Source organism: Hemicordylus capensis, chromosome 8 (genome assembly GCF_027244095.1).
Source record: "Hemicordylus capensis ecotype Gifberg chromosome 8, rHemCap1.1.pri, whole genome shotgun sequence".
Lineage (NCBI taxonomy): Eukaryota > Metazoa > Chordata > Lepidosauria > Squamata > Cordylidae > Hemicordylus > Hemicordylus capensis.
The window spans coordinates 23,007,479-23,018,376 of record NC_069664.1 but is presented as its reverse complement, the minus strand read 5'-3'; the positions used below and the strand labels follow the sequence as shown (position 1 = coordinate 23,018,376).

At 45.0% G+C, this 10,898-nt stretch overlaps 1 long non-coding RNA gene across 1 annotated transcript; it reads right to left on the bottom strand.

The window, feature by feature from the left end:
• Positions 1 to 4,922: 4,922 nt before the first annotated feature.
• On the bottom strand, positions 4,923 to 10,521 carry LOC128333562 (uncharacterized). The gene is made up of 3 exons (XR_008310973.1): positions 9,643 to 10,521; positions 6,455 to 7,205; positions 4,923 to 5,372 (listed from the first exon to the last, which is right to left on the bottom strand). It is a non-coding gene; the product is annotated as an uncharacterized LOC128333562 (long non-coding RNA).
• Positions 10,522 to 10,898: the final 377 nt, after the last annotated feature.

The window sequence follows — 10,898 nt, the reverse complement described above, 5'->3', positions numbered from 1 at the left end:
CGCCCGCTTTCCCCCTGCTAACTGAACAAAGAGGCACCTTATTAAAGTGGTGATTCTCTTTATTGAGCAAGGGGAGAGCAACTGGCCCTATCCAGCCCCAGCACAGCATCCCTCCAGTGGCTGTTGCTAGTGTCTATCTTATGTTTCTTTTTTAGACTGTGTGCCCTTTGGGGACAGGGAGCCATTTTAATTATTTGTTGACTGTTATGTAAACTGTTTTGGGAACTTTTGTTGAAAAGTGGTATATAAATATCCTCCGTATTCATATTCATATTCAGGCCGAGCTGGTTTAGCAGGGAAAGAACAACACATATGCTACAGGTTCCCCCTTGTGTTAAAAAAGAAGAATGGCAGGTCCACAATCCATCACATCCAGTCTTACTCAGCTATGCATCCGTTTTTTGTTACGGGGATAGGGGTGTTGCAGGGAACACAATTTGCATTTGACATTACCTAAGAGAGTGGGTCTCCCCCCGCCTCTGCGATTCTGAAACAGGCGTTATGGGCAGGCATTTAACAGGAGACATAAATGTGATCTGAACGATTGTTTTACATATGTAAACTTGCAAAGACTGTCCCTTGAAGCCTTCTTCACTTGCAGAGTTCTGGCAGGCAGTGATCAGTGGGACATGGGTTCTCAAACATGGGTCCCCAGATGCTGGACTGAAGTTATTTAAATGCACACTGGAAAATACCATGGAAGGCCGGTCTAGGGGAGGAGGCACGAGGCAATGGGCTGCACACACACTCCCTGTCTCCAAAGGGCTCACAATCTAAAAAATAAACATAACATAGACACCAGAAACAGCCACTGGAGGGGTGCTGTGCTGGGGATGGATTGGATCAGTTATTCTCCCCCTGCCAAATAAAGAGAATCACCACTTTTTAAAAGTGCCTTTTTGCTCAGTTAGCAGGGAAGCCAGGACCATCTTCATGTCCTGCAGCACCCAGGGAAGTTAAAGACAGGTGAGGAATGAAGTGAAATAGGAACTCCGCATTCTGATCTGGTTAATTCATGAATGGTGTCAGTAATAATCTTGAGCCACCAGATCAGACCCAGATTAAATCTGATACGCTTAATATCTTTGAGGTTCCCAAATTCAACCAGCCCAATCCCTGAAGCTTTATGACTGTTTGGAATGCTGTCTCTTAAAAATTTAGGACCACTCAATTCTAATATTTAAAAAAGGATGGTTTACCAGGTATGGAATCTTGCATGTTGAATTCTTGGTAGTTCTAATTTCCACTTTTGCCCTTTTAGAGAGATCTGTTTGCTGGTACTGAGATTAACACTAGATGGTGCTTTGCATTCACAAATGCCTGCAAGTTGGAAGTAACCACTCCTGTGAGTGATATGGGCAACATCATTCCCCTTTCTCTTTCTATATCCAGAGGCTAGGCCTGCAACATTTAATCAATTAACTGTTTAGATCAATCAATTTAAAAATTAGTAGAGTAAAAAGGTGCCCCTGATTAATCAGACAAAAGATATTTTTAATACAAGTTTTTTAAAGAAATTGTTGGTGGCAAACACCACCTTAAAACACACATTCCCGTGTCCTCTCACATAGAATAGACACAGCAACAATTAACAAAATGTATGAATGAATGAATGAATGAATGAATCTTCATTGGGTCATCAACCAGGACATACAGCATGCAAATTTTCAAACATATAATTAGACCCCAAATAAACCTAATGCTTAATACATAGGACATAATACCTAAGCAGAGCTACTCAAATAGGCATAACCCTCCCATATAATTTCCTGTTGTAACAAGGCAACCATCTTCTTCTGCATTTCACTTGCAACTGAGCAGAACTTAGCAACATTTAGAGATCTCAAATAATTTAAATCAGATAACAGAACATTTGCATTAAAAGCAGCTGAACATCCTGGGTAATCTTTTAGGAAAGGGAGTACATAACGAGTTTGAATATCTCTATAGAAATTGCAATAAAGCAATACATGGGCCATTGTCTCACTACTTCTTGTGTTGCATGAGCAGAAAGGCACAGCATACAGAACTTTCCTATATCTTCCTTCAAGCATGGTCAAATGTAATGCATCAAAATGGGCTAACAGTCAAAACTAGCAAAAATTAACAATAGATTCAGAGACACTCAATGCACCAAAGGGAATCTTCCAAACTTCTTGTAAAATTGGAGCCACACCTCACCATACCTTCACCCCAATTTTCAAAATTAAGGGCTCCAGAGTCATAAGTAGTCAGATCCTTAATCCTGCTAATATGCAGCTCTTGAGCCAAAGTAACTACAAATACAGGGGTAGGCAACCTCAGCTCTCCAACTGTTGTTGAATGACAACTCATGGTGGCTGGGGGTGATGGGAGTTGTTGTTCCACAACAGCCAGAGAGCCGAGGTTGCCTGCTCCTGTATTAGTAGCTACTTCTGAGCTACTGATAGGAAGAGCAAAAGGGCCAAACTAAGGTGTTTTTGGAGCCTGAGGCCAAATAGGGGGGTGGGAGGGACGCAGGGGTTCTCAACCTTGGGTCCCCAGATGTTGATGGACTTCAGCTCCCATAATCCCCAACCAAAGGCCATTGGGGCTGGGGATTATGGGAGTTGAAGTCCAATAACATCTGGGGATCCAAGGCTGAGAATTCCTGGGAAGGAGGACAACTCCTAAAGTTGCATTGGCTTGGAAAATAAGCCAGGCTATTTCTAATTTTGTAAAAAGTGCCTTTGCTAATTAGGAACATAGGAAAACTGGAAGCTGCCTTCTACTGAGTCAGACCATTGGTCCATATCGCTGAGTATTGTCTACACAGACTGGCAGCAGCTTCTCCAAAGCTGCAGGCTGGAGTCTCTCTCAGCCCTATCTGGAGGTGCCAGGGAAGGAACAAGGAACCTTCTGCATGCACGCATGCAGGTGCTCTTCCCAGAGCAGCCCTATCCCCTGAGGAGAACGTCTTACAGTGCTGACACATCTCCCATTCAAATACAAACCAAGGCAGACCCTGCTTAGCAAAGGGGACCATTCATGCTTGCTCCCACAAGACTTCAAATTCATCCCATAGACCAACTCTCCTCTTTTGGCTCCTCTTTTATAGTTCAGTGTGAGATAGGCGGAATTCTCCCGTCACTAACTTCATGTGTTTTTTCCCCCCATTGCTGCAGTAGCTTTCTTTTTAGATCTCACTTTTGGGGAGTCTAGTGGGGCTGACCTTGAAAAAATGAAATCCATTTGGCAGAAATAGCCTCTTCTACCATACCCCACCCCACCCATCACTCCTGATATTGGTCCTTCTCACCCTCCAGTTCCATTGTGTTTGCTCGCATGATATGGGACCAGCCGGCAGACAGCATTGAAAATAAATTGAGCAGTTGTCACCCATTGTTGCGCAGGGGTCTATTTTAAAACGTCGCTTTTGCCCTGAGGTCTGGGAGGGAGGGGAGAATTCTGGCCAGGCCCAGCTGTCTGAGCCCCACACAAATGGACTCTTCAAAGAGACCAGGACGGGTGTCTCAGCGCCAGCCTGTCCTGGCTGCGAGGGCAGGGAGGAGGGAAGAGGGTGGCCGGGCCAGCCGGGGAATGGGCCGACTGGTTTGCTAATGTTGTTTTGACGTATGGCTTCAAGCACAATTTGTGCCACTCGGAAGGGCTTGGAAACAGCTGTTTGGAACCTGATGCTGGATGATGGAAGAGAGGGGGTGAAATGGAGGGGGTGCGGGTGGGCTGCAGAATGCCGATGAATGGGAGGTCTAATGTCTTCTCTCCTATGAGAGCCTGACCGTTAAGGAGTTTGTTTGTTTATTTATCTTTATTATCTACATGTTATATCCTGCTCTTCCTCCAAGGAGCCCAGAGCGGTGTTTCTCCTCACAACCACCCTGTGGAGTAGGTTAGGCTGAGAGAGAAGTGACTGGCCCAGAGTCACCCAGCAAGTCTCATGGCTGAATGGGGATTTGAACTCGGGCCTCCCCGGTCCTAGTCCGGTGCTCTAACCACTACACCACACTGGCTCTTTAATAGGAAGTCAGCCATTCTGGACCACGGTTCACCTGCTAGAAGGCAGGCTTGGGATGGGGAAGAAAACACAGAAGGAGTAGATTATGCTCCAGGTCCAAAATGGATGTTTCATGAGAAATGCATGGTCAGTCGCATAGGGATATATGAAGCTGCCTTATACCAAGTCAGACCCTTGGTCTGTCTAGCTCAGGATTGCCTACAGCAGGCCTGTGCAACTTAGGCCCCCCACATCTGTTTTTGGCCTGATTGATTGATTGATTAAGTGCCGTCAAGTTGGTGTCGACTCTTAGCGACCACCTAGATAGATTCTCTCCAGGATGGTCTGTCTTCAACTTGGCCTTTAAGGTCCCTCAGTGGTGCATTCATTGCTGTCGTAAGCGAGTCCATCCACCTTGATGCTGGTCGTACTCAGTGGCCAATAGCCAGGGATTATGGGAGTTGTAGGCCAACTTCTGCAGGCGGGCCGAAGTTGAGCAGGCCTGGCCTACACTGAATGGCAGCAGCTCTCCAAGGGTTCTGGCAGGAGTCTTTCCTGGCCCTACCTGGAGATTCTGTGGATTGGACCTGAGAACTTCTGCATGAAGGGCTGCAGATGTTCTACCAATGAGCTACAGCCCCCTCGCTTAATTGCTTTAAACAATCAGCTGTGAAGCTTGCAATTGGGAGCAGAAGAATGCCCCAGGTGCTGGAGGAGGAGAACACTGCTTAATTCTCCCCCTTTCTGCTATTTCCCCACTCAAAATTGCTGCACCAAGCAATTTCCCCATCCACAGGCGACCCCGCATCTTTTCTCTTTGGAGAGAAAAGTTACTTGCAGAGGGCAATTTTGAGTTAAGAAGAGGTGGGAGGGAAAAAGCTTAAGCAGTCCTTCCTCTGCCTCTCCCAACAATAAAACTCAGGAGACTTTCATATTCTCTTGTGCCATATCTAATTTGGCTCACTGAAAGTCAAACGTTGGATGATGGTTAACATTGACATGTGAAAGCTGCTGACAATCCCATCCAAATGTTTGTGAGTGAGCAAAAATTCATTCTTCTATGAACCGAGGGGGGATCAGGGCACAGGACAGAATGATCTTGCCAGTTCCTTTCTCTCCATCTGGGCTGCAGGGAGCCCCTGTGGGAACCAGAATGCAAAGAAGTGTCCTCCACTCCTTCCCCCACATCTCTCCCCCCACATTATCCATCTTTAATCCCATAGACGGAGTCAGATCATCCTGCCACGATCTCTCAACAGCCTGACCCGAAATTCACATCGTTCTGGATGTGCAACGCAGGAGGACATTAATTTTATAAGCTTCAGGTGAAAAGTTGATGCATCCTCAGGCGGTATTTGACGAGACACTGTTGAAACACAAATCCTGCGGAGTGACCAAGCTGGAAGAGAAAAGATAACATGAGAAAGGGATTGTTTTAATGCCAGCCAGAGACTCCAGAAACTTTGTTTATAGCACTTCGCTTTGCAGTGGTCATAGGTATTCTAATTTTTTCCTGGCAAATGGAAATTACATGACACCAGAATTTTGGCTGCAGAATAAAATATTGGCTTTAAATAAATAAACAAATAAATAAAAAAAATGGCCAGGGGCCCTGTGTCTCTGTCAACTGCATGAGAGGCAAAAAAAATTCAAAAGGTATCCCTTTACTGTATCTCCACTCTTGGAAAACATTCCCTGTTGCATTTCTGCCTCTCTTACGGCTGTCAAAGACCAGCAACATTACAGGAAAAATATGGCAACCCTATAAAAGCCTAGCATTGTTTTATACCATTCTGTTTCACTGTGCATTTACTACTTGGCCAAACCTCTAATCTGGTCATGCGGTAGAAACTCCTAGTGCTTTCTGATGACAGCAGAATAAAAAGTGTTAGGACCATAATTAATTCATGGAATCTCTTCCATGGGATATGGTAATGGCTGCTCACTTGGATGGCTTTAAAAAGGCATTAGAGGATTGGTCTATCAAGAGCTATTAATCATGATGATGAAATGGAGCCTCCATGTTCAGCTGCAGTACACCTCTGAACCCCAGTCATTGCAGGGGGCAACAGCAAGGGAGGACTGTTGTTTCATGCCCTGCTTAGGAACGTCCTAGAGACATCTGGTTGGTCACTGTAAAAAAACAGAATACTAGACTTGATGGCTCTTTCATCTGACCCAGCAAGGGACTTCTCATAGTTTTATTCTCCCTTGCCTGCTAAAATGCAGTGAAACAAACTATACAAAGCAGGACAAAACAAAATGAAAAGGGACAAAATAAACTGATAATACAGTATGGATTCCAACATATCAATTAAATCTAAAGTAATGAAAAAGCACCATGATTTATCTGTTATTCCAAAATGGAATAAATAGAGAGCAATTCTTTTTTTTTTTTTAAGGTGGGCAGGTCTACTCAATACAATTTTGTCCCAGTTTGGAATACTATGTTAGCTTTGGTAGTATTAAGATATCCCTTACCTTCTAAAATCTTTCATCTACCTGTAGTTCTTTCTCACATTTCCTTCATTCCATGGGTCCCCAGTCCCCAGGTGATTTTGTAGTCCAGCAGGGGCTGAGAGTTGTAGTCCATCATCCCCACACCCTGGGGCTGATGCAAGTTGCAGTCCAAAACACCTGGGGACCCACGTTTGAGAACCCCTGCTTTATTTTGTTAGAGCCCACGTAGCAGCCATATCATAGTCAGGGTTCAGTTTGCCCTCTTTTGAATGCTTTCTGTAATATGCAAAATGAAGTTCCACTTGATAGGCTTATCTTCTCAATTTTCATAGCTGCCTGGTACTTGTGGCAAATGGAAATAAATACTGTACATAAGGTGTTCCCCAAACCACACTGGGAAAAGTTATCCACAAATGTTTCCTAAGCATTCTGCTTTAGAAGTTAGTCAGACCTATATGGAGTTTGTCCCTCAACCATGGGGAATTCCCACCATTTTAGGTCTTTCATACTATTTTGTTTTCCTCTGTAGTCAATTTCAAATAGAAACCGCGGGTTCTCCAACCTCCAGTTTGGCATTTTGTATGAACCCAGACTCTGTTTCTGAAATATGCATCCATTTTCTTTCCCTGATGGTTTCAAGCAACCAACAGCATATTGTGTAACTGTGGAGGTTGGTGATGACAAGATGAGGAAGAGACACAGCTTGTTTGGGTCAGGGATCCATTCATGCAGATGGCACCAAGAGAAAAGAAGGCTTGTTTCTGTGAATGCTCTGAAAGAAAGATAACAGGAGGAGGTCCAGAGAAAGAGGGTTGGATGATGGATGATATTTTGGAAAACAATAAGTTCTTTTCCTTATACAGGCAGCTTCCACTAATCATTGTACCAAATGTGTATCAAATGAAGGGACATAAAATGCAGATGAGAAGAGGTCAAAGTGCTAGGGAAATGAGCCTCTAGGAAATATTATTTACTTATCATATTTTTATACCACCTGATATGTACATCTCTAGGTGGTGTACAAATTTTAAGATTTAAAAATCACAAATTAAAATACATAAAACACAATAAAAACAATATAGAACAACTTATTAAAATTAATTCTAATTAAAAGCTTGTGAGAACAGGAAAGTCTTGCGGGTCTTCCTGAAAACAAACAGAGACGGAGATGCTCTTATTTCAGCAGGGAGCTTATTCCAAAGCCCTAGGGCAGCCACAGAGAAAGCCTGATCCTGGGTCGCCACCAGATGAGCTGGTGGCAACTGTAACCAGACCTCTCCAGACAATCATAGAAGGCAAGAGGGTTCATGACAAAGGAGGCGCTTTCTTTAAAAGCCTGGATCCAAGCTATTAAGGGCTTTATAGGTGATAACCAGCACTTGGTATTTCATCTGGACACATATCAGCAGCCAGTGAAGTTCTTTCAAAACCGATGTTATATGTCCCTTCGTGTTCTCCCAGAGACCAATCTGGCTGCCGCATTCTGTACCAATTGCAGTTTATGGACTACGTACAAAGGCAGCCCCATGTAGAGTGCATTACAGTAGTCAAGCCTGGAGGTTACCAGCATATGTACCACTGTTTTAAGGTCATTAACCTCTGGAAATATCTTTATTAATGTTGCATTGAGCAACATAAAGACAGTGAATGAGAGAAGGCAGAAGCCCTATTCACATGTTACGTTCAGCACTCATACAGAGTGTAGAGTGTCAATGTGTTTGCCTAGGGTACAAAATAGTCTGGCACCGGCCCTGCATATAAGGCAGCTTTGTGTCTTCACCATACATTTGTGGCAGCATGCTGAGGGCCACAGAACTGGGGCAAGATGTGTGCTTGTGTGCGTGTTGCAACAGGGATTGTAAATAGCCTACTCTGGACTTCAGGGTGATGCCTCATTTTAAAGCTGCCGCTCTCGAAATGGCTTTTGATTTCAATAAGAACTGAATTTCCCCTCTCCTGATCTGGAGGCAGAGGTTTCTATTTATCTGGTTTAATGTTCTCCCTCAAGACCTGTTGAAAGAAGGAAAACCTTTTATAACATTAAGAGGAAGATCCAGCTGATTAATTTTAATGGGAGCTGGGGCTGTGTATCCCTTAGGCAGCTTGGAAAAAATCTCAGCTTTAATGCCTTCGCTGCTGTTCAAAAGTCTTTCTGCCTCCAGAAATAAATCCATTCATATTTTCCCCCTCCCTGCTTCACTCTCCCCGGCCCTTCTTAAAGCTTTCTTCCCATTTCAAGTGATACTGGATCCAGTCCACATAATACTGAGTGGTCTAATCCCTGGCAGCCTACTTGACTACGAGGTGGTCTTTGAGAACTGGGGCACGCAGCACATGAATTGAGAGGAAAGTGGTGATATACATGCCTGCCACAAAGGAATCTTTTTTTATTCACGTACAAAAGAGAAGGGGCTTGTTTGAATACATTTGCACTCCAAAAGTTGCCCTCCAAAAGGTCACCAAAAGTTGAGGTCTTAACTCAGCCTGCCAGGTGGAGCTCCCCCTGGGTATTGATGCTGGAACAATCTTCAGCGTGTGACCCTGTGGAGTCCACATGGCCCGTCTGATCTTGGCCTATTTGCCCATCGGCAAATGCCACAAGCTTGGCTGGGTGGGTTTTGACTTTATGAATGCATAGAGAGACACAGAACCTGTTGGGAAAATGGAACATGGAATCAAAGGAGACACTTTTAATGGACTGCTTGTGGGTCAGGGTCTCCAGTGGGAAAGTGAAATTGGAGCACTGACTTGGCTCCCATCATCAGAGGAATGCAGATGAGTTTCAGGGGCGGCCCTTTCATAAGGCGAGGTGAGGCGGTCGCCTCAGGCTGTAGATTATCGGAGCACCAGCAGGACGGCAAGATATCTTTGCCATTTGATGCCACCCACTCTTCGGGACAGAAGAAGTGCTCAGACCTTGCAAGCAGGGTGCACCTAGCTCATTTTGGAGCCTGGACCTTCATGGGTTTTTGTCTGTGCAATGTAGTAGTCTTCATCTCAGTCTCAGAACGTCAGGCTGGACCCCTTGGAAGATCAGTAGAGGGTGGGCAGGGGGCAGCAGGTGATCCCCCCCAGTCACAGCCAGACAGGGCTCAACTTTCAGCAGCTGTAAGCCATTTATTAGTTGGGTTTTAATGTTTCCGCAAAAGCCCGGTTGGGTGGGCAGAGACTGGAGAGAGACAAATGTGGAAAAAAATTGTGTTAATTACCAGTCCATTTATATGACGCAGATCTGACCCAGTCTGTCATCTCTTCACCCTGACTAGCTGTTTGTCGGATCTTACATTTTCATAACGGGATCCCAGCGGGGCCTTTGTTGCTTGCGGTCGCCATGGAGACGGCAGCTGCAGCTGACTTTTTCTGTTAGAACAAACCGCCAGCACTTCAGAAACCATTTTGGAAGCATTTGTCCCAACAGCCCCTGCTAATCTCTCTTTCATTTGTAATTATCTTATCACACAAGCACTCCGGTGCTACCGTGGCATCTCTTTTCTTCCCCCAGCCACCATCATGATGGCCCTCTGGACACTTCGGTATTAGCTGTGCAGAAATGGGGGGAGAGGGAGAGGCAGAAGATGGTGGCGGGGACAGAGCAGACAATCTTGAGAGGAATACAGCAGGCTTCAAACAGGCCTCAGTCCCAGTAGGTCAGCCTGTCAGGGTCCGGTGCTATTGAAGTAGGCCGAGTTATGGGGTTGGGAGCCTTTGAGGCGGGCCGCAACCTCTTTGCCAAGAATAATTGACCAAATAGTTTATCGGGAGAATCAACAGCTGTAGAGAACAGGCGATTTCCAGAGGATTAGGGAAGAGCTGTGAAAGGCTACTCCCACGGGAAGTTTAAAACCCTCCTCTTGAATCTCGCCAGCCAAGAACACATGTCGAAGCCTTTGGTTTTCTTTTTAAGCAACGTCCCGCCATCGCCACTTTGGAAACAACTCCATAAACCACTGATAAGTTACGTTAAAATAAAGGACCCACCAAAAAAATAAGGGTTCCAGTCAATTGGAGTTGCCACTCTTTTTCTAAAGGCCTCACCCTTTTAGCAATGATGTAACAATCAGAAAAATAGCATCTGAAGCTTTTCCTGGAATGGAGAGAAACCGGGGTTCCTGATCCCGGTTTCCCACGTCCACTGTCGATTTTACCAACTTTGTCAAGCCACCTTCAGCTTCTGGTTCCAAGTGGGCTTAGAAAGTCGGTTCCATCTAAGGTGGAAGTGGGTAACTGGGATTGGGATCTGGAGATCAGCAGAGTCAGACGTCATGCTGCTTATTAGGAGTGCACGTTCTCCTTGTAAGTAGAAAACACTGGTTGGTCATGTGAACCCACCCCTGTGAGAAAGCTTTCACTTATTTAATTTCTCACTGAGGTGGTACATAGGAACAAAGGAAGTCAGACCCTTGGTCCATCTTTTTGGATTAGGACCAACCTTCCGGTCTGCTTTCCAGACTAATTTCCTTTTCCT